Source organism: Adiantum capillus-veneris, chromosome 25 (assembly GCF_014529385.1).
Source record: "Adiantum capillus-veneris isolate H3 chromosome 25, ASM1452938v2, whole genome shotgun sequence".
NCBI lineage: Eukaryota > Viridiplantae > Streptophyta > Polypodiopsida > Polypodiales > Pteridaceae > Adiantum > Adiantum capillus-veneris.
Genome location: NC_140955.1, coordinates 129430474 through 129454029, shown reverse-complemented (window position 1 = coordinate 129454029; position 23556 = coordinate 129430474). Strand labels below are relative to the sequence as shown.

Here is a 23556-nt window from a genome sequence, read left to right as displayed (position 1 = left end):
AGTAGTCACTCCACACCATACTATCCACAATGCAATGGTCTAGTAGAGAAGGTAAATGGAATGATTTGCAAAATCATCACAAAATAGGTGAAACCACACAGGGGACTGGGATAAACATCTCATGGCAGTTCTTTGGGCCTACAGAAAAACGTTCTAAACATCACTAGGTTTCACTCCTTTCCATCTAGTTTATGGGAAGGAGGCAATTCTACCCATTGAGGTACAAATAGCCAGCTTACGAGTTTTGGCTAGCCAGACACATCGTCCAATTGTAAACCTCCGGAACCACATCTTGGATCTAGAGAGACTCCAACTGGATAGGGAAGAAGCAATCAATCACTATGCAGCACAGATAGAACGACGTTGGCTCACTTTCAATCAAGCGCTTAAAGAAAAGGGGCTAGAAAAAGGCATGTTAGTACTGCGATACGACAACAGATTTTACACTAGAAAGGATAATAAATTTCAACCCAAATGGGAAGGGCCATTCATCATCAAGAAACGCTATGACAACGGCAGCTATAAGCTGATGGAAGCAGATGGGAGTGTTGGGGTATAAAGCCCAATGTGGTCACCTAGGTAAGTGGGCGGGCCGCCAGGTATGTACACATATTCTTTTGTAAAAACTTAATAAGAACTCACTATGCTCTACACATTACAGTAGAGAGAGTTCACCATATCATCGTGCTCTTCTTCTCGCACTCTCTCTCGCGTCGCACTTCCGCTCGTACTCCTTCAACTGGTATCAGAGCTCAGATCGAGGCTCGGGGCAGCACTATAGGAGGCTAGAGTCACCATCTCAGATTGGAGTGAAATTTCGATAGGCAAAGATACGGCCCCAAATCTTGTGGGAGAGCTCGTAGGGCTCGGTGTGCTCAAAAATTCATTCTGAGGTCATCTCGGTTACCGTTCGGCTTCGACAAAGTTCTGCGCAGGCCATTTTCGACTACGTGGTCTCCGCGGGTGCAGATCCGACTCTGCAAATTTGGGGTTTTCGGCCTACGATTGCAAGTGCTGAGGATATCGACACTCCCAGAGTGTTGATTTGTGGTTGTCTACACATCGAAGGAAGGCTCACAGTTCTTGGAGGCGTGTCACATACGACACGGGTGCATCTACACACAGGCTGTAGGCGACATCCACTAGTTCATTAGGTAGCTTGTGTTTGCTGCTTGATATTCCAGATTTCATCCTGACATTGCAGGTACTTCCACATGGGATGTATTGTCAAAAATGATGTATGTCTGTTGAGGGTTTGCTGGCTGTGAGTCACGCAGCAAACAACCGCCGCAGCGGTTACAACATATAGTGGGAAATTTGTGGATGTATGACTTTGTGGGAAGTCTATGTACTGTCCGATTTACTGCAACCTTTGTTGAGGGTCGAGTGAGGTTTTATTGAGCTGGGGGATTCTCGAATGTTGAGATCCTTTCGGTGATACAGGTCTTGGAGCGATCCCTCAAGCACCCTTAGATAGGCAGCTAGGATGTATTGACTGTGAGTTAGACAGTTGGGATTGCATCTTTGCTTTACTGCTGTTGAGGCATTGTCGCAGTCTATGCTTATAGGACAGTGACAGGACAGTGAGAGACAGTACAGGTGCAGGACAGGTTTACCCGCAGCTTACAATGTCAGAGAGACAGTTTTTTTTGAGCTATTTTTTGGTCTGTTTTTTAGTACACCAGAGCCATTTTACAACGGAGAGTCTGCCAAAATTTCTGCAGAATCTGAAGCTTTCTTGGTTCATTTGACAGGTTGATATTGGTTCAGAGGTCAGTTTACAGGGGAAACTCTGCCGAAGTTTTCCCAGGAAAGTAAACTATTGTGAAGCGTAGCTATGGCTGGATCACAGGACACTGGTCTTTACAATATCAAGAAGCTGGATGGAACCAATTTCCCATTGTGGAAGAAGCAGATTTGGCACGTGTTGGTACAAAAGAAGTAGATAAAACCTATAAATCTCAAGGGGATAAAACCGAAGATATGGACGAAGATGAATGGAGCAACATGGATGAATTGGCACTTTCTACCATTATGCTAACTTTGGCAGAAAGAGTTTACTTCAATGTAGCAGACGAGATGTCGGCTTATCAAGCATGGTTAAAGCTGAGTGATCTTTATGAGAAGCAGAGTGCAGCTTCACAGGTATACTGGCTTAAGAAGCTTGTTGACTTGAAGATGAAAGAAGGGACACCTATGTCCAATCATCTGAATGAATTCAACACAATCTATAGTCAGTTGTCAGCTCAAGGTGTCAAGTTTGATGAACCTGTTAGAGCTATGTTCCTGTTGATCACATTGCCAGAAAGTTGGGACACTTTTCGCACAGCTTTGAGTAATTCTGCACCTCCAGATGGTTTGAACATAGCGGGTGTAGAAGGAAGTCTGCTTACTGAAGAAACCAGTAGAAAGACAATGGAGAAAGGCAAAGAAACAGCCTTAGTTGTCAGGGGAAGGACCAAAGAAAAGTACAAAGGTGGAAAGAGGAATCAATCTTATAGCAAGTCCCGCAGTGCTAAAGGCAAGAGTGACATAGAATGCTACCATTGTGGCAAGAAGGGTCACATGAAAAGAGACTGCAGAGAATGGAAAGTAGAAAAAGGCAAAGAGAAAGCTGAAGACCATGGTGAGAAGAACAAGTCCTCAATGAAGATTCAAGAAATAAATGTGACAAACACTGTTGCAGAGGATGACAATCTAGTGTCAAGAGACATCTACTTCTTGAAGAATACAATGGACTCAGCTCTTCTTACAGCATCTGATGGAAATGCACTAAGTGACTGGATTATAGACTTAGGGGCATCACTTCATGTGTCTCCAAACAAGGAGTGGTTTACTTCTTATGTGACCACTAAAGATCATGTTCGGCTAGGCAATGGGCAGACATGTGAGATCTTAGGTGTTGGAGATTTTCAATTGAAGTTTCAGAATGGATCTTCTTTCACACTGAAGAATGTGAGACATGTTCCTGCAATTACAAAGAGCTTGATCAGCACAGGTTTACTTGATGATGCTGGCTACGTCACCACTTTTGGACACAACATGTGGAAGATATGCAAGGGTTCTATGACAGTAGCACATGGAGTAAAGTCTGGAGGACTTTACATGATTTATGTATCAAATGTCTCTAAAAATGTAATCAATGTAACCGAGCAGCCGAACGTTTCTTTGTGGCATAGCCGGTTAGGACATATGTCCAAGAAGGGAATGGAAATCTTGTCTCGTTCTGGTTATTTGCCTAGATTTTCATTTAATGATTTTGAATTCTATGAACATTGTCTGTATGGTAAGCAAACACAGCAACCACATAAGCATAGAAGCAGTAGAAGAGATACACAGTTGGCACTTGTTCATAGTGATTTGTGTGGACCTATGCCTAACCTATCTCTAGGGGGTGATTCTTACTTTATGACATTTATAGATGATTACTCGAGGAAAGTATGGGTTTACTTTCTCAAGCACAAGGATGAAGCGTTTAGTGTTTTCAAAACGTTTGTGACACTTGTGGAGAATCAGAGTCGCAAGAAGCTTAAATGTTTACGCACTGACAATGATGGAGAGTATGTTTCAAAGGCCTTTCAGGACTTTTGTGAGTCAAAAGGTATAAAATGTGAACTTACTACTCCTTACAATCCTCCTCAAAATGGTGTTGCTGAGAGGATGAATAGGACCATACAAGAGAAGGTCAGAAGTATGCTGTCTAATGCACAACTGCCAAATGGGTTTTGGGCTGAAGCTGTATCAACAGCTGTTCATCTTGTAAATAGATCTCCTCGCAAGGTTTTGCAGAAGGATTCAGTGCCAGAGATGGTATGGTCAAGCAAAATGCCCTCATACAAGCATCTCAGAGTCTTTGGTTGTGAGGCATACTCACATTCCAAAGGAATTTAGGAACAAACTTGAGCCAAAGAGTAGAAAGTGCATCTTTCTAGGCTATGGTAATTCAGGTGAGATGGGGTACAGACTTTGGGATCGCGAATCCAGAAAGGTTGTCCGTAGCAATGATGTTCACTTTAATGAATCCAAATATCATTCTAAACCAGAGAGGGTTGAGGAGATTAGAAGAGTTGTCTTCCAAGAAGATGGACCTGCACGTGCAAGACAAAATGTTAGGGCTCAAGAGGAGCAAGGACAAGATAGAGTGGAACCACAGGTTGTGGCTGAGGCTGAGCCACCTATTGTGCATAGATCTGGACGTGTCACGCGACCTCCTGATAGGTTTGTTCCATCTATGAATTATGTCATGTTGACTGATTGCAATGAGCCTTCATGTTACAAGGAAGCAGTGCAAATGAAGGACTCCGGGAATTGGCAATTGGCCATGCAGTCAGAGATGACAGCTCTGCATAAAAACCAGACATGGAAGCTAGTTAAATTACCACGGGGCAAAAAGGCTCTACCCTGTAAATGGGTTTACAGGTATAAGATCACCGCTCATGATAGTCAGCCAAAGTACAAAGCAAGGCTTGTTGCCTAGGGCTTTAAGCAAGAACTCAGCATTGACTTTGATGAAGTCTTCTCTCCGGTGGTCAAGATGACTACATTGAGATGCTTTCTTGCATTGGTTGCCATATTAGATTTGGTGTTGCACCAAATGGATGTCAAGATAGCGTTCTTGCATGGTGATTTAGATGTGGAAATTTACATGCAGCAACCAGAAGGGTTTGTTGAGAAAGGCAAGGAAGATTGGGTATGCCAATTGTTAAAGAGTCTTTATGGCTTAAAACAATCACCGAGGGCATGGTACCATAAATTCCACAAGTTTATGCTTTCTCAAGGCTACAAACGTAGTGAGTTCGATCACTGTCTATATACAAAGAAGGCTAAGGATGGTAGTTGGCTGATCCTTATTTTGTATGTGGATGACATGTTGATTGCTAGCAAGCACTTGGAAGGTATTGGGTTTTCTCCTCAGGATTAATGCACAATAGCAATATTCCATCTTGATTTCTTTTGTATATCTACCCCATCTTCCCCCCCCCCATCCGCCTCGCGCAGTTTTAGCAGGCAGCCGGCCGTCAGCCACCATCAACGAAAACAAAACAAAATATATATATATATATATATATATATATATATTGTACATATATTAAAGCCCTTCCCACGCACATTTGCGGGCACACACATACATATACATACACACACCCGCCCTCATGAACCAATACCCACACACATGCATATACGCACCGCACCACAAATACAAAAACAAAACACAAAGGTTACGACTACGACATCGACGAATAAAGAAGAAGGATCCAAAGCATGCGATGCCAACAACAAAAAGAGAAAATGCGCCGAAGGCATGCCCCGGCCAACTCCGAAAAGAAGTACGCTCGACATCGACGCACCGACAACACACCATTCGCCGGAAACACGCAACCACAACGCCATTCCAGTAATTTATAGGTTATTTTCATCATTATCTTCAGTTTTCACCCGAGCCATTGTAAATTTCCATTTTTTTGTAAATATCCTCTCTCTAGGTGGTGGTCACAAAGGCCCACCTAGAGATTCCCATCTTTTAATAACCTCCCAAAACAAAGCAAGGGTCAACCACACCGGGCCCACCACTTGCTTTGTCTCCCCGATTAAGCTTACCCTAACCACACTGGGTTTACCATAATCCAAGCAGCCAACACCTATAAATTGGCACTGAGAGGTCACTATCGGGGGGGGGGGCAATTCATGAGGAGCCAAGCATTTGGTAGAGTGTAGTGGGAAGGATTGACACCATTTCCATCATTGGAAGGGGGGGGTTTGTGTGTTTGGTTTGCCTTGGGAATTGCACCATGCGAAGGGAACCACATCCATCTCTCAACTCCAATGGTCGATGCACACACGTATACACGCTTATGGTAGTAAGTATTCACAATCATTGCGTCATGCTAGAGAACGCACCAAGTAGGTTGCACCACCTTCCTTCCCTATCTCTCTACCACCACGGCATGCCACTTTGTAAATGTTGCAGAAATAATTCACCCTCACACCCCCGAGGGTTTTCATCATTTGCAAACTTCTCTCTCTCTCTCTCTCTCTCTCTCTCTCTCTCTCTCTCTCTCTCTCTCTCTCTCTCTCTCTCTCTCTCTCTCTATTTCTCCCTCTCTCTCTCTCTCTCTCGGTGTGTAATTTTGCGGTGTTCATATCATCATGGTTTGCGTCCTAGCCACTCAAAGCTAGGTGGTGCCCCCTGTTCACTTTACCGTGGCAGGCTCGAGGCGCACCATTCGGCCCCCGTCGTTTTAGAGGCCGTCGGGGTTCGGGGTCCGCTTTGCGTCCGTCAATGCCATCGTGACAACCAAAAGGGGCTCAAAGAAGGGATTCTCAAAGAGAGAGAGGGGCAGAGTGTGCTGAGGTGTAGGCAGCCATCAAATGTGCTAAAGCAATATGCCACAAGTGGATCAAATGAGGGCCCAATGAGAAAAAGTGAGCTCCTCGAGCTATACGAATAAAAATCCCACCCTTTTATTTAAAAAAATTGCAAGTGAAGCTTCCCCTATAAGAGAGTCATTCTGAAGAGTTGTAAGAGGTTTTTGGCCAAGAGTGTTTTTAAAGAAATCAAAGAGGAGGTTGCTCTGTGTAACCCATGGAGTCTTTGTAAGCTTTTGTAAGGTGGAGCTTGCCATTCCCCCCCCCCCCCCCCTTCTTGTGTTGATTCCCCATTTCCCCTCCCTCTTCTTGCTTGTGTAGTTTGCCTATGTTCGTGGTTGCGGTGCAGTTGAGTGCAACTTGAACCGAAGTCTATGTATACAAAGCAAGAGAGAGAGAGAGAGAGAGAGAGAGAGAGAGAGAGAGAGAGAGAGAGAGAGAGAGAGAGAGAGAGAGAGAGATAGAGAGAGAGAGAGAGAGAGGTTTTGTGTGATCAACGGTGTGGAATAGAGGCATGGGTGTGTGACAGGTGTTGGAGCTTCCCGTAAAGTGTGTATGTACACATTGGTGCAACAAAACAAGTGTGTATAGGTAAAATTTTGTGCATTTTGAAGGTGAATCCTAGTGAACTAGGGTGCTATGTTTACCTTGAGCTATAGAGAGGCATTTTGTTGTGTTCCAGGTGTATACCCCCTTCCCCCTTTCCAATGTGGTTAACCTAACGGTCTTTTGGATCCTCATAGAATTTTGAAAGGGTTTTGATGACATCATAATGGATCTTAGAAGGAGTGAGTGGGCTAGCAAATCAATGGGGAGAGTTGTGAGCATTATGTTAAGCTATGTTGATATGCCTAAACAAAGTTTGAGTGTAGTGATGACTTGGGGCTGCATTGCGTGTAAGTTGAAGGTACAATTACATAACAATTATGAAAACACTCTTTTACTTTTGTTAGTACGAAGTGTCTATTAAAGTTTACAACAACTTGCTCACTATTGTCAACATCCACTCTCCTAATGATTCCAAAGGCTGGTCGATGTCATGGAATGACCTTCCACAAATTCAAATAGAAGGGGAATTTTTCTTGATTGGACACTTTAATATGGTGTATTCCAGACAAGATAGGCAAGGCCCTTCAAGCATTCTTGTTGGGTGTGAGCATAAGAAATGGGCAATCTTTGAGGATAAATGGGCCTTGGTTAATGCCTGGTAGTCTGGCCCTTGGAAGGATGATGAGGGGTTCACCTACCACAGTCTTCACTCCTTCTAGTCTCTGGACAAGCTATATGTCTCTCACAACGAATATTGGGTGCCATCTTCTTTGGTTATGCAGATCCTCATGGATGAAAGTCTCTCTGATCACTTCCCTCTTCTTGGTACCTTAGAATTTTGAATAGAAGAATTACATCAGCCACAAGGTTCCAAGAGGCTTCTCATCAACTACCCAAATCTGTTAAAAAATGTTGTATTTAAGGGTCTCATGTCCTAAGCTATGAAATAATTGAGCCAGGACATTATCAAGGAAAGGTCAGATTCATGGAAAAGATTCAGTAAAAAAATCGAAACTTCAATCAAGAGAGTAGGATCAATGCTCAAAAAGGCTTAACAACCATGCTGATTCAATCTCCAAATCTAGATACTAGGAGTTTGGAATTAAAAATTGCAAGGCAAGGAATCTGACGTGAAGCACATGGATTGGGTGAAGATCAAGCAATCCTTGCATGAAAGAGAACTTGAGGAGACTAACCTCCTAAGGATTCAGGCCAAGGAGAGGACGATTAAGATTGAGGAGGCCAACAAAAACACTCTACTCAGAAAAATCAAGGTAAGAAAACGATAGGCTACCATGTCTTTGTTGATCAACAACCAGGGAATCTAGATCAACAACCTAGTAAGATGGACAAAGTGATGGTGAATTATCTCAGCCAAATCATTGGAAAGGAAGATTTTCCCTCTCTCATAATCAGAGATGCCAAGCATGAATTTTTTGCATCCACTCCAACACTAGTGGACTTAGATCAGGCGAACTACCTAGAAAGGTCCTTTACCCTCGAAGAGTGTTGGTTGACACTCAAAAATATGGGCAAAGAAAAATCGCTTGGACGGGAGAGGATCACAACATCCGAGTTCTGCCAAGAGTTTTGGGAAGATCTAGGCCCGTCATTCTTGCTTATAGTGAACATAGTATTTACTAAAGGCACACTTGAATCAAGTGTGAAGAAAGTAATAATCAAGCTCATCCCCCAAACAGTTAGACTACTTTGAGCTCAAACACTAGAGACAATCACAATGATGACAGTGGTGTACAAGGTCTTGGCCAAGCTCATTGCTAAAAGAATGGCCCTTGTGTTAGTGAAGGGCATGTCTCCCCACCAGGATGGATTTATCAAAGGTAGATCAATTTATGAAAACATCCTAGCAGCCATGATAGTTACGGAATTTGCTAAATTCAAGAAATAGGAATGTATCCTACTGTAACTCTTCCTTGATAAGCCTATGATACGATAACATGGTCATTTGTGCAAGAAACTATGCAAAATTTGTGTTTTGGCCCACAAATTTGTCAAGCCGTAAGCACTCTTGGGGAAGGGAGCTCCTCAAAATTTCTATTTACTCAAGAATAGTTGGTTGCTTTGATGTCAAGAGGTCCATTTTTCAAGGGTGTCCCCTAGCCCCACTTTGGTTTGCTGCTTGCACCCATCCTTTATTTGCTATGATGGAACATGCAGAGGCAACAGGAAAGATAAAAGGGATTCAAATCCAAAATGATAAGCATTTTCTTATTAAGATGTTTGTTGATGACTCTTTGCTCTTCCTCCTAGCAGAAGGAAACAATTCTAGAAAAGCTTTGGAGATTGTACATGTCTTCTCCACAGCATCATGTTCTTAGTGTAGCATAGAAAATTCAAGACTTATCTCCTTATCTGAGTATGATAATTTTGATCCCTTGGGATGGTTTGGGGAGGTGGTTAAGGGAGGTAACATATTACATCACTAAGGAGTCCCCGTTGGGGAGGGAATTACACACAAGACAACGTTTGATTGGGTGCAAACCAAAATTAAGAAGAAAATGAAACAGTTGGAATTCATCCTAACCCCTTTTCACTGCAGGGCTTTGATATTCAATACCTTCTTCATTCCATACATAAATTTCATGTCACCATTCTTGCATCTATCCTGAAAAAGCTAGAACTCCTTTTTGAAGCCTATGAAGGAATTTTTGTGGAGAAGCAAATTGCCTAATGGTAGACCATGGAAATGGGGAGAATGGGAGGTTATTGCTAAACCAAAAGCTCAGGGTTGAGTGGGCATCTTGGACCCTGTCACTCATGATATGGCCTTATGTGCTAGAAAAATTTGCACTCTTGCATGCTCTAAAGAAAGTTGGGCCTATATGGCAAGAGAAATGGTAATGGAAGCCCACATGAGGTCTAAAGGTGGCTCATGGACCAACCTTAGCTTACACAACAGACTTCTCCCCCCCTCCCTCTCATGGTGTTAGGTCTCAAAAATGTTGTAAAGCCACTAATGCGCTCATTTGGAAGGAAGAGACGAGGTACAAGAAGGGTATGGCTAGACATTCGTCTCCTTGGGACCCTTTTGTAGAGGAATTGGGATAACCATTGGATTGAAATAGCCATAAGTCTAAATAATAAGGGTTTTTTCACCTCCTTGGATTGTTTTTGGGACTATCAAAATTGGGATTGGCAGAAATTAGAGGAACATAAGCTATGCTCCAATCTCTCACTCCAAGAGGAGGTCCTAATCAAAAGACTTCTAGGTAAAATATCTCACCTAACCCTTCCTCCCTGCTCAACATCGTTGGATTGGAAAGCTTAGAAGTGGCCTGGAGAAAGAGTATTTTTCTTGCCCAAAACTAAATCGATCTATGAAAAGCTTTCCTACTCAGAGGCTTGGATTGAACACCTAAACAAGATCTAGTCCAAAAAGTGGGACTCTAGCAAATGGTCTCAAGTAGTGGGAAGCATATGGAAATCCAAATGCAAAGAGAGAGAGAGACAAAGTCTTCTTGTGGAAGGCTCAAATTTGATCCATGCCAACCGGAGATGAGGCAAAAGCAAGAGGGCTAGCCGAAGGTGCTTGTGCCAGATGCAAGCACCCTATTGAAACCCTCACGCACCTGTTCTGGGGATGTCCAAAAATAAAAAACTTCACAGGTACTATCTGCAAGTGGGTGTTCGTCAATCTGCAAACTCCTTTTTTCAGACGCAACCTTGCTATGGGCTCTAGGCGCATTGATGATGTGGATCTATTGACTGACATACTCATAGTAAGAGTGATAGTAGAGAGGACAATATGGTTGTCCTCCAAAAATAGATTAATTTTTCAAAGGAAGTGTGAGCCTTTAAATGCAAATTCTATTCTTGAGTCAAACTGGTGGAATCTCCTGTGTAGAAGGAATAAAGACCGCAAACCTAACAAGTAAGAGTAGCCAAGAAGGTGCATCCCATGTGTTTTTTTTAATAGAAGGTCCCTGTGCAAAGGATATAACGAGGCTATTTGTAACTTTTTAAGTTGAATGCAATTCAAGCTCAATTGAGCACTTTCTTTTAAGTGACTAGTAAAACGGCGCCGCCTTCAGCAGCGGCATGGCCCCTCTTACCCTCAAGCTCTTCACTCTTGACAAATTTAACAAAAGAAAATCACTCTCTCTTCTTCTTTCTTTCTTATCTCCCCAATGTCACCCCCCCTTCTCTCTCTCTCTCTCTCTCTCTCTCTCTCTCTCTCTCTCTCTCTCTCTCTCTCTCTCTCTCTCTCTCTCTCTCTCTCACAATCACACCTGACCATGTCAATCAACTTCAAAATTTGCGTTGACAGCAGTTTCGAGAAAAATTTGTCTCAACTTAGTATCATGTTGTTTTCTATCTGCAGCTCTATCTCTCTCTCTCTATAGATGTCTTTCTCGCTCTCCCTCCTCCTCTCTCTTTCTCTATCTCCCCAGTCTCTCTCTCTCTCTCTCTCTCTTGCTCTCCCTCCTCCTCTCTCTATCTCTATCTCCCCAATGTCAATCAACTTCAAAATCTGCAATGTGAGCAGTTTCGAGAAAAATGTGTCTCAACTTAATATCGTGTCATTTTCTATCTGCGGCTCTCTCTCTCTCTCTCTCTATCTCTCTATAGCTGTCTTTCTCTCTTTTCCTCCTCCTCTCTCTTTCTATATCTCCCTAGTGTCCCTCTCCCTCTCTCTCTCTCTCTCTCTCTCTCTCTCTCTCTCTCTCTCTCTCCGTCTCTCTCTCTAAAGCTCTCTGTCTCGCTTATCCTATTCCTCTCTCTTTCTCTATCTCCCTAGTGTCCCCCCCCCTCTCTCTCTCTAGCTGTCTTTCTCGCTCTCCCTTCTCCTCTCTCTTTCTCTATCTCCCCAGTGTCCCTCTCTCTCTCTCTCTCTCTCTCTCTCTCTCTCTCTCTCTCTCTCTCTCTCTCTCTCTCTCTCTCTCTCTCTCTCTCTCTCTCTCTCTCTATCTCCCGAGTCTCCCTCTCTCTCGCTCCCTCCATGGCAAAGTTATTTGGATGTATCGACGGGAGCAAAGCGAACCCCGAACCCCGACGGCCTCTAAAACACCGGGGACCGAATGGCACGCCTCGAGCCTGTCATGGTAAAGCAAACAGGGGGCACCACCTAGCTTCAGCGGCTAGGACGCAAACAACACACCACCATAACAAAGTTTTCATCCAAGAGAGATGGATGCTTGGGAGTAATGATGAAAAGGAAAGGGAATGAGATCAAGTGAGTGAGAGAGAGAGAGAGTGAGGGAGGGGGTATAGCGGCTTAGTACTTAGGCATCACAAAAGGATGGCGAATCCGCACACCCTTCACACATACACAAGCTCACTCCAAAACACAAGACTAGGTGGCGATTCCGTACACCTCACATGGGCAAAACATTGCAAGAAAACATACTCACAAAACCTCAAGTTTTATTTAGAGAATTAGGCGATGAAATGGGGAGCATAGGGTAGGGGAATGAGAAGGGAGAGAGTGGTAGAGCACATGGCGGATAGGTGGGAGTTGATGGCGAAGACTCGCACGAGGATTACGGCCATCATCCTTCATTTAGTTGCCCTTCATCTTCCATAGCCAAGGGTGTAGAGGTCATGCTCAAGACAAGCATGGTGATTGCGGTGATGGTGATGGTGTGGATGTGTGTGTGTGTGCACTAGGCACACACAGTGCATAGTGTGTTCTTTGGTGATGTTGTGTGTTTTTGTGTGATGGTGACCCCTCTTTATATAGGGGAGGAGGGGGGGGGAGAAATTCTAGAATTTAGAAATGAAGAAATCATTATCTACATAGGCCATGTGACTGTGGGCCCCACTTGTCTGGCTGTGTGTATATGTGCCAGAACAACAGTCTCATGAGAGAGAGACTAAGAGAGAGAGATGGGTTGATGAAAAAAAGTGAGAGGTGACATGGAGAATAAAGTAATTACAAGAGGGGAGAGAGAGGAGTGTGTTCAGAGGTGAATCTGTGTGCAGATGTGTGTGAACACAAGAAAAATCAGGTAACCACCGGGTAGGGATGGGTCTGTGGGAACATTTTTTAGTGAAACTGAGTGTGTGTGAGTATGGGGGAGGTTATTTAGCTACAAGACAAGAGACATGGCGCCCTTTAGAGAGAGGGGGGGGTATTTGGGTCATGGGATATGATAGGAGAGAGAAAGGGGGGGTGGGTTACACTATTTTGGAAGATAGGGTAAGTTGCATGTGAGTTAGGGTGCATTATTGGTGAGAGGTGGGGTAGCTTGAGGGGAGAGAGAAAGGAGAAAGGACAAGGGGAAGAGAGAGGGGGTTGACCTTTTGAGTGGAGGAGATGAAAAGGGACACACGGCGGGGCAACAGTGAATAAAAAGGAGGCAAGGTGGGGATGGGCTGCCCCGCAGGCATGAGGTGGCCTATTTTACCTTTCTCATATATTTACATAATCATACTTTTTTTTTTTCTTACTTTTTTCCAATGTCTTTTATCACTCCCTCCCTAAGAGGGGGTTTTCATGGGGTGGGGACGAGAGAAAAGGGGTATGGGAGCTTGGCTTGTGAAAAGCCCCCATCATTAGCCCTCCCCTTTTGGTTAGAGGCATTCATGTCTCTAGCTCATCTGTTTGATCATTATCGTCGGAGGTGGCGGCTGATGGTGTGTCCTCATCTGGAATGTCAATAGGTGGAGCCTGGTCAAATCAAAGAAAATAAGGTTTAAGTCGCCAACCATTTACCCTGGTTTTATGAAGTTTTCCATTAGCCTCCATAAGCTGGTAGCTTCCATTGGCATACTTTTTCCTGACGATGAAAGGACCTTCCCATCGGAGTAGGAGTTTCTTATCCTTGCACGTGTCAAAGCGATTGTTGTAGCGGAGCACCAACATTCCTTTCTTCAATTCTTTTTTCCGGAGATGCTCGTTAAAGCTAAGCCGTCTATGCTCTGCTTGTGCTGCATAATAATTTATTGCTTCTTCTCTGTCTAGCTGCAGTCTTTCCAAGTTGATGATGTGATCTCTCAAATGCATGTTGGGCTGTTGAAGCTGGCTTGCCATTACTCTGAGACTTTGTAGTTGCACTTCAATGGGCAAGATTGATTCCTTACCAAATACTAGATGATACGGTGTGAATCCCAAGGATGTACGAAATGAAGTTCTGTAGGCCCATAAAGCTGGTAATAGATACTTATCCCAGTCTCCAGGATGATTGTTTACCTGCTTGGTAATAATTTTAGAAACCATTCCATTTACCTTTTCAACCAGGCCATTACATTGAGGGTAATATGGTGAAGAGTGCCTCCTTGTAATGCCCAGTTTCTGCATTAATTCTCCTACCAAGTCTGCTCTGAAACCCGGCCCTCTATCAAAGATGATCTCTAAAGGTGTGCCAAACCTACAGCATATGTGCTCGTAGATAAATTTAGCTACCTCTACCGCTGTGATTCTAGTGGTGGCTGTAGCCTCTGCCCATCTAGCCATGTAGTCGACCCCCATGATAATGTAGAATTTTCTTGAGTTGGCCCTAGGTAATGGCCCAATGGCATCGATACCCCATTTTTCAAATGGGCCATATGAGAGAATAGGTGTCTGTGGTTCAGGCATAAGTGACCTAGTGCCGGCCTTTTGACACAACTTACATGTTTTGCACCAGTGGTGTACATCACGGTTGAGGCTAGGCCATATGAAGCCTGCCTACAAGATTTTCCTACTTGTTATGTTTAGGGCAAAGTGACCACCACAAACCCCGTCGTGACAACTAGCAATTACTCCCGTGATTTCCTGAGAGAGAGGGACCTTCCTGAGTATTTGGTCCTTACCCTTACAGTACAAACCGTCATTGATGAGTCGATACCTTGTGGCCTTCCGCGTCAGCCATTGCTTCTGTCCCTTTGTTAAATCTGATGGGCATTCCCCTGTTTCCAAAAAATGCATGATGTCAGGCAAGGCATCACTTCCTTGAAATAGAGGGAGCTTTAGTTTTATTGCTCCAACCACCACTTCCTGTAGTTTTTCACTTGCTAGGGCATTTGCTTCTTGGTTTTGAGCCCTTGGGATATGGTGTATTTGAACTTCTTCAAACTTACCCAACAAGGTTTTTACACCACTTAAGTGAGCCCTTAAACTAGGATTCTTGCATGTCCATGCTCCATTTACTTGCCTTACAGGAAGTAGAGCATCCCCAAATACATTAAGGCGTTGTACACCTTGCGAGACGCACCATTGTAGACCCTTGGTTAGTGCTGCATACTCAGCTTCATTGTTAGAATGTGAATCTAACAATTGGCCCAACGAAAATACCTTTGTCCCTTTGTCATCAAAGACCACTACGCCTGCAGCTGCTTTGTCGGACGCTCCCTTGTAGGCTCCATCAAAGTAGAGAGACTATGCTCCTTCTACCATCGGTGGTACTGGAGGTAATCGGACTTCTCCTTCCTTAGATTGCTTCTCCTTCCTTTCAAAGACTTGGTAGGTCATGAGTCCCCCCAAACTTGCCCTTGTCGTGCTTTCTACCTGTACCGTGTAGTCAAACTCTTGCAGACGAACTAGCCATTTAGTAATTCTAGCAGACACATCCATGTGTTGTACAACATAGGGAAATATTTCATCCGTGGTTAGAATCACAAATTGCTTAGGCAGCAAATATGACCTAAACTTTGTAGTTGCAAATCTAAGAGCTAGGACTAAGTGTTCCACATGGGTGAAACCTTTCTCTCCTGCTGTCATCATTCGACTATAGAAGTAGATTGGCCTCATGAAAGATGTCGTCGTATCCTTTTGGAGTAGCACAGCCCCCAATGAGTCATCACCAACACTTGAGGTGACATAGAATTTTTCATCCCACTTAGGTGGTGAGATAGTTGGCAGAGTGGCTAAGACCTCCTTTACCTTGTTGTAGTGATGTTCGCTTTCCTCGTCCCAAGTGAAAGTTGATCTTTGAGTGAGTTGTTGCAGTGGTAGAACAAGTTGTGATAGTAGATGTATGAATCTACTTAAGTACCTCACCTTCTGTAGAAAAGAGACCAGTTGACGTGCGGTCGTTGGTGAAGGTAGGGCTATGAGTGCGGACACCTTACTTGGGTCGGCGTTGATACCTTTTGCTGAAAATTCATGGCCTAGTAGAATGACTTTACTCTCCCCAATGTGGCATTTATCCACATTTAATTGCCCACCTAGGCTCTGCAACCTGGCCAAACCTTCAGTTACCTTTTCTAAATGTGAAATACGGGAGCTATATATACAAAAATCATCAATGAACACTCTTATGGATGTTCCAAAGAACGGTTGAAAAACATATGTGAAATATCTTTGGAATGTGGCAGGTGCATTTGTGAGACCAAATGGCATAACCCTGTATGCAAAACAACCCCATGGCGTGATAAAAGTGGTTTTTAGCTGATCTTCCAAGGCTATGCGTATTTGAAAGTATCCAGAATAACCATCACAGACGGTATAGCATTCAAAACCCGCTACTTCATTCAGAATTTCATCCAAGAAAGGGAGAGGAAAGTGGTCTCTCTTTGTAGCTGCATTTAGTGGTTTGTAGTCAACACAGACCCTCCACTTACCATTCTTTTTAGGCGTCACCACTACGGGTGACACCCATTCTGAGTTTTCTACAGGATAGATGAATCCCGCCTCCAGCAGTTTCTTTACCTCGGCCAAGAGTGCCTTTTCTTGTATGACCCCCAATCGTCGTAGCTTTTGCACAACTGGTTTTACCCCTTCCTTCAGCTTAATATGATGTTCCACCATTGTAATGCCTGTGATTCTTTCATAGTTGTCAATGAACAGGTTAGAAAATCCCATCAACATTTGCAAAAAACTATCTTTCTCCTCAAGTGTTAATTCCGTAGACAACATACCCTTCAACCTACTTCCTCCTAGGCCAGGTGATTTTCTCTCCTTTTCATTGGGTTTCCCTTTTGGTGATGAATCACCAGTTGTGCTTACCCTTTGTGGATCCTTCATAATGATACCCATCACATCAATGGAACTGTCACTTTTGTCGGTGGATGGGGTCTCCTCCTCAGAACTGGAAGATTCGCTAGTGGTTTCATCTGTCGATGTTTCCAGATTCATTTGCTTCTGCTTGCCAGTCCTCATGTCGTAGTAGATTGTCTCCCCTTTCTTACCGGTCATGCGTAGAAGGCCAGTACCCCAGTCCTGTTTTTCCTTCATGGCCATCAACCATGGCCTTCCCAAAATTAGTGGATAGCCCTCCCCCTTAGTAGGCATTACAAAAACATCTACCTCTACCTCAGTGTTGAAAGCTTTGATTTTCACGGCACTTACCACACCCACACACTTTACTTTTGCGTTTTTTGCCATCTTTGCCTTGCATGGAGAAGGCCTGTCAACCTTGAGCCCTAATCAAAGCATCATAGATTCTCTCATTACACAGATTTGTGCACCTCCATCAATGTAGGTGTTTCCAATCCTCTTTCCGTTTATGTTTACGTCGACAATTCGAAGGATGTCATCCATGTTGCATCCCGAAATTGCTCCAGCTACCTTTGTTTTGGAACGTCTTGTACTTACCATTTTAGACCATTGTTGCCTTACTTTTGGTGAAAGATGTAGCAGCTCTGGCCATGTAATCTTCGGTCCTTGCTCTACCACATCCAATGTTAGATCATAGGGCTTAGAACTTTCCCCTAGCTGGAAGTCGGTGATGCCCAATTTCCGTCGTGGCCTGGATGGCCTCTTGCTAGTTTCTCCTCTCATGATTCTCTCATCATCTGATTGTGTAGCTTTCTCCCTCCTAGCTCTTTTCACAGTCATGGCCTCAAGTGGTTCTAAAAAGGTTACCTTCTCCTTACCCTTGTCCCTCTCCTTTGCTCTGGGTGGATCCACTACTATGGCTTTTCCTTTCTCTTCTAGCCTTATGATGTTTACAGGGCGATCAAGTGGTGGGGCTGGTGGAAGAGGTGGGATGGATGCTTGTAGTGGTGTCTGGTGTGGAGGTAGAATTTGTGTTGGTGGGGGTGGTGCTCGGGGTGAGGGTGTTCTTTCTCTAGGGGGTGACAATTGGTTCCTCCTACCTCCTCTATTATAGTTTTGTCGTGGTTTGGGATAGTAGTACATACCGTGACCGTCTTCTCCGCAGTTGTAGCAATGATACTCCCTGTTTTGTCGTCGTTCTCTTCCAGGGTCTTGATCTCTTTCTTGACTCCTCCCTTGTTGTATTAAGTGGACAGACAAATTCTGTAGTTGGTCAGTAATATGGGCCAACATATCTTGTTGGTCATCTCTTACCCCAAGAGCCGGTGGTGGTGGTGGAATGGTGGTTGTCGTAGTTGCTGGTCGAAGCGATGTTCTTGATTCTGTTGACTCGGTTTCTTTGGCTTTCATTCGCAGCTTCTTGTCTTTAAGGTGAGCAATCTCAACGGCTAACTCGTACGTAGCCGGGAATCTACCTTTCACCTTCTCCTTGAGAAGCGGCCATAAGCCATGCGTGAACCGATCTTTTTTTAGGAAATCGGGTGCAGCTTCCCCCCTAGCCAGTGACTCAACCCACCGTTCCCACAAATCCACAAATTTGGACTCATAGGTGGCATATTCTAAAAGACCCTCCTGCTTCAAGTCTCTCAACTTGTCCCACATCTTTTCTGAAGTGGTACCTCCCCCAAAGCACCTCTTAAAATCGGTTTTTAAGGGTTCCTAGTCATCCTTGGTTGCTTGTGGAAGTGCATTGTACCATGATCTAGCTTCTAGCTTCATGAGATGCTTAAAGATTCTAACATGGGATTCATCCGTATCTTTGTTGCTCACTACACATGCTACTTCAAAGTCATCTAGGAAGTCTGTTACCAAATCCTCCCCCTTCTTTCCTTTAAATGTTGGAAATGCTACACTTGCCATGATTACTGAGAGAGAGCTAGAAAGACACACTGCTTAACTTGCAAAAGTTTTTTTCTTCTTTACAAGGAGGCGTGTATACCCTCGTATACTAGGACATAGATTAAAACTTCAAACGGTACATTGCCTTGTACCAAAGGTAAGACAAATGGTTGATCTGATGCCAGAACCTCCAAAAACCGTTCCCCACCCGGCATGGTGTCAATGACGTGCTGGTAGTGAGCCTTCAAATCCAGTATTACCTTGATTGAGCGTACACGTGTTGGTATGTGTGATCTGTCTTGAGGTAGGTTGTACTGATTCATGTGAAGCTTAGAGGTGCTTAGTCACTGTCCAAGCTTGTGGGAGAGGGTGGTGTTCTTTCCTGAAACAAACTCAGTAGATTCCTAGTTTCTCTAGTGAGAGTGTGAGCCAATGCTTCCGTTATCTGTGCTGCAACATCAGGTGCGACTTGAAAACTGACTGTGATTATTACCTCGATGACTTGAGTTACCCGATTCTCAAAGTAGAATAGTGTTGATTCTCTATTGTGTAGAGCTCCTTCCATTTTGTTGTTGTGGGTTGATTGTAGGTTGCGGACATGGTTTCGACCTTCTCCTTCTTCTTCTTGGCACTTGGCCTATGTATATCCACTGGGTTTGGTAGGTTGGTTGACTCTCCCACTGCAAATCGATTACCATTACGCCTGGCACTCGAGCTTCGATGGAGATGCGGAGTTCGTCTAGTTGTGCTTGGAGCTCTTCTTCTTCTGTCGTCCAATTAGCAAATCCTGCTAGCCATTCATCCATTCAAAATAGTTTAAGGATTTCAGTCTTGTAAACTGAAGGGTTTCATGAAAAGATCCTCAGTGGGGGCACCAAATGACGGGAGCAAAGGGAACCCCGAACCCAGACGGCCTCTAAAACACCGGGAACCGAATGGCACGCCTCGAGCCTGTCATGGTAAAGCAAACAGGGGGCACCACCTAGCTTCAGCGGCTAGGACGCAAACAACACACCACCATAACAAAGTTTTCATCCCAGAGAGATGGATGCTTGGGAGTAATGATGAAAAGGAAAGGGAATGAGATCAAGTGAGAGACAGAGAGAGAGAGTGAGGAAGGGGGTATAGCGGCTTAGTACTTAGGCATCACAAAAGGATGGCGAATCCGCACACCCTTCACACATACACGAGCTCACTTCAAAACACAAGACTAGGTGGCGATTCCGCACACCTCACATGGGCAAAACATTGCAAGAAAACATACTCACAAAACCTCAAGTTTTATTTAGAGAATTAGGCGATGAAATGGGGAGCATAGGGTAGGGGAATGAGAAGGGAGAGAGTGGTAGAGCACATGGCGGATAGATGGGAGTTGATGGCGAAGACTCGCACGAGGATTATGGCCATCATCCTTCATTTAGTTGCCCTTCATATTCCATAGCCAAGGGTGTAGAGGTCATGCTCAAGACAAGCATGGTGATTGCGGTGATGGTGATGGTGATGGTGATGGTGTGGGTGTGTGTGTGTGTGTGTGTGTGTGTGTGCACTAGGCACACACAGTGCATAGTGTGTTCTTTGGTGATGTTGTGTGTTTTTGTGTGATGGTGACCCCTCTTTATATAGGGGAGGAGGGGGGGGGGGGGAGAAATTCTAGAATTTAGAAATGAAGAAATCATTATCTACATAGGCCATGTGACTGTGGGCCCCACTAGTCTGGCTGTGTGTATATGTGTCAGAACAGCAATCTCATGAGAGAGAGACTAAGAGAGAGAGATGGGTTGATGAAAAAAAGTGAGAGGTGACATGGAGAATAAAGTAATTACAAGAGGTGAGAGAGAGGAGTGTGTTCAGAGGTGAATCTGTGTGCAGATGTGTGTGAACACAAGAAAAATCAGGTAACCACCGGGTGGGGATGGGTCTGTGGGAACCTTTTTTAGTGAAACTCAGTGTGTGTGAGTGTGGGGGAGGTTATTTAGCTACAAGACAAGAGACATGGTGCCCTTTAGAGAGAGGGGGGGGGTATTTGGGTCATGGGATATGATAGGAGAGAGAAAGGGCGGGTGGGTTACACTATTTTGGAAGATAGGGTAAGTTGAATGTGAGTTAGGGTGCATTATTGGTGAGTTAGAATGCATTATTGGTGAGAGGTGGGGTAGCTTGAGGGGAGAGAGAAAGGAGAAAGGACAAGGGGAAGAGAGAGGGGGTTGACCTTTTGAGTGGAGGAGAGAAAAAGGAACACACGGCGGGGCAACAGTGAATAAAAAGGAGGCAAGGTGGGGATGGGCTGCCCCGCAAGCATGAGGTGGCCTATTTTACCTTTCTCATATATTTACATAATCATACTTTATTTTTTTCTTACTTTTTTCCAATGTCTTTTATCACTCCCTCCCTAAGAGGGGGTTTTCATGGGGTGGGGACGAGAGAAAAGGGGTATGGGAGCTTGGCTTGTGAAAAGCCCCCATTAGTATCATGAAGATGAAGATAAGTGAATGGGCTGAAAAGAAAGACAAACGTGCGCTAGGCCAAGCGGGTTTTTCAAAGCATCATAGCACTATTAATCACCTTGTCACTCTTCGAGTTCTTATGGAAGCGTATCTATTGAAAGGAAAAAAGTTGTATTGTTGCTTTGTGGGTTTCAAGAAAGCTTTTGACATGGTACCGCAAGGAAATCTTTGGAGACGTATGCAAAGCCTTCAAGTGCCGAGAGAATTTATGCATGCAGTCTTTCGCATCTACCAAAAAGTGATATGTCGACTATGTATGGGAGATGGAATTTTTGAATTTTTTGCAAGAACCATTGATGTCAAACAAGGATGCCCACTTTCCCCGACCCTCTTTGGGCTACTCATTGATGAATTGGAATGCATGGTTCTTGATTTTATGCAACAAGAGGGTATAGAAGAGGTTAAGATCGGAAATGCGGTGATCATGCTTTTGCTTTATGCAGATGATGTAGTGCTCTTGGCACATACCTTAGCCTAGATGCACAAAAGCTTATAAGTGTCTTGGAACGCTTTTGCCTACATAGCGGGCTGATCGTGAATGGATCCAAAACTAAGGTTATGCTTGTAAAGACCCTCAATGATGAAAATCCATGCATTGTATACAACAATGAGCAACTTGAAGTGGTAGATAGCTTCAAGTACCTTGGACTTGAGGTTCCATCCAATCATAGATGGAAGGATTGCGCAATGCGTCGCTTGGAAGCCGGAAAGAGGGCTTATTATGCATTTGAGAACATGTGCAATGCTAGAGAGATCAAGTGTTGGGCTCTCAAAAAGTACCCCTTTGACACATTGGCGACACCTGTGCTTCTTTATGGAGTGGAGGTGTGAGGCGGTAGCATCCGGAAGTCTACTTGGAAAGAGTTTGAGAATGTCCAAAAGCGTTTTCTCACCAACTTTCTCCAAGTCAAGACACAAACACCCTACATTCTCTTACTTCTTGTGTCCGGATTGCTTTCCATTGAGGTCTTGGGAATGCAAAGGGTTGTTGAGTACATACTTAAGACACAACGTAGCCCTTTGTATCGACTTCCTAGAATCGCATATGAAGCAAGTCAAAAGGTCCAAAAGACATGCAAGAGGAAAATACTAAGTTCGGGGTGGATGCTTGACATCAAGAAATGGTTTGGATGATGGGATGCATGTCACTTGGTCAAGGATGCGTCGATCGACTCCCAAGTTAATGAGGCCTTCTTACAACGCCAATGTATCACGGCTTGGGAGAAATCCGGAGGTTCTCGATTCAGCCATTACACCACACACATTGCCCCAAACTACAAAGCTCTCTTCTTCTCCGAACGCGGTCACCGAACCCATCCCTACATCCTTGAGCCTACATCCCTACATGCCTACATCCTTGAGCCCATCGCATTGAGTGCAATCCACACCATTGCCTCCATTCGTCTTAGCTCCCATTCTCTACGCTGCGAGACAGGACGTTGGGGAACTGGCGAGGAGTCTCATCAACTTTGCACCTTATGCCCTCGTCAAGTGCAAGAGAGTGAGTACCACACACTACTTGAGTGCTCAGCGTTTGACCACATTAGGTTCTCTTTTCCCCATATATTCAGCCATGAGCTCTCCCTACATACCTTCCTCTCCCAACGACGATGTGGACTCTCTATTGCGATGCTCATTTCAGCCATTTTTGAGCATCGAGAGTCACTTATGACCTCCACTCACACCACGTGACATGTTCATTTGGTCCCATAGGTCATATTTGACCTCCGAGGACGATAATAGAACTATCTCTCTCTCTCTCTCTCTCTCTCTCTCTATAGCTGTCTTTCTCACTCTCCCTCCTCCTCTCTCTCTCTCTCTCTCTCTCTCTCTCTCTATATATATATATATATATATATATATATATATATATAATATATATATATATATGCCTTTCTCGCTCTCCCTCCTCTCTCTTTCTCTATCTCCCTAGTGTCCCACTCTCTCTCCCTCTCTCTCTCTCTCTCTCTCTCTCTCTCTCTCTAAAGCTCTCTGTCTCGCTCTCCCTCTTCCTCTCTCTTTCTCTATCTCCCTAGTGTCCCCCCCCCACCCTCTCTCTCTCTCTCTGTCTCTCTCTCTCTCTCTCTCTCTCCCTCTGTATTTCTTGCTCTCCCTCCTCCTCTCTCTATCTCTATCTCCCCAATGTCAATCCACTGCGGGAAAAATGTGTCTCAACTTAATATCGTGTCGTTTTCTATTTGCATCTCTCTCTCTCTCTCTCTCTCTAAATCTCTCTGTATCCCTCTCCATCTTCCTCTCTCTCTCTCTCTCCCCCTCTCTCTCTCTCCCCCCCCTCTCTCTCTCTCTCTCTCTCTCTCTCTCTCTCTCTGCTCCCCCTCTTTCTCTCTCTCCCTCTCT

The 23556-nt window shown here is 44.4% G+C and overlaps 1 pseudogene; it reads right to left on the bottom strand.

The window, feature by feature from the left end:
- LOC147425638 (uncharacterized) overlaps window positions 1-22313 on the bottom strand; it is a 189870-nt pseudogene extending 167557 nt beyond the window's left edge.
- Between the last annotated feature and the right edge of the window lie 1243 nt (window positions 22314-23556).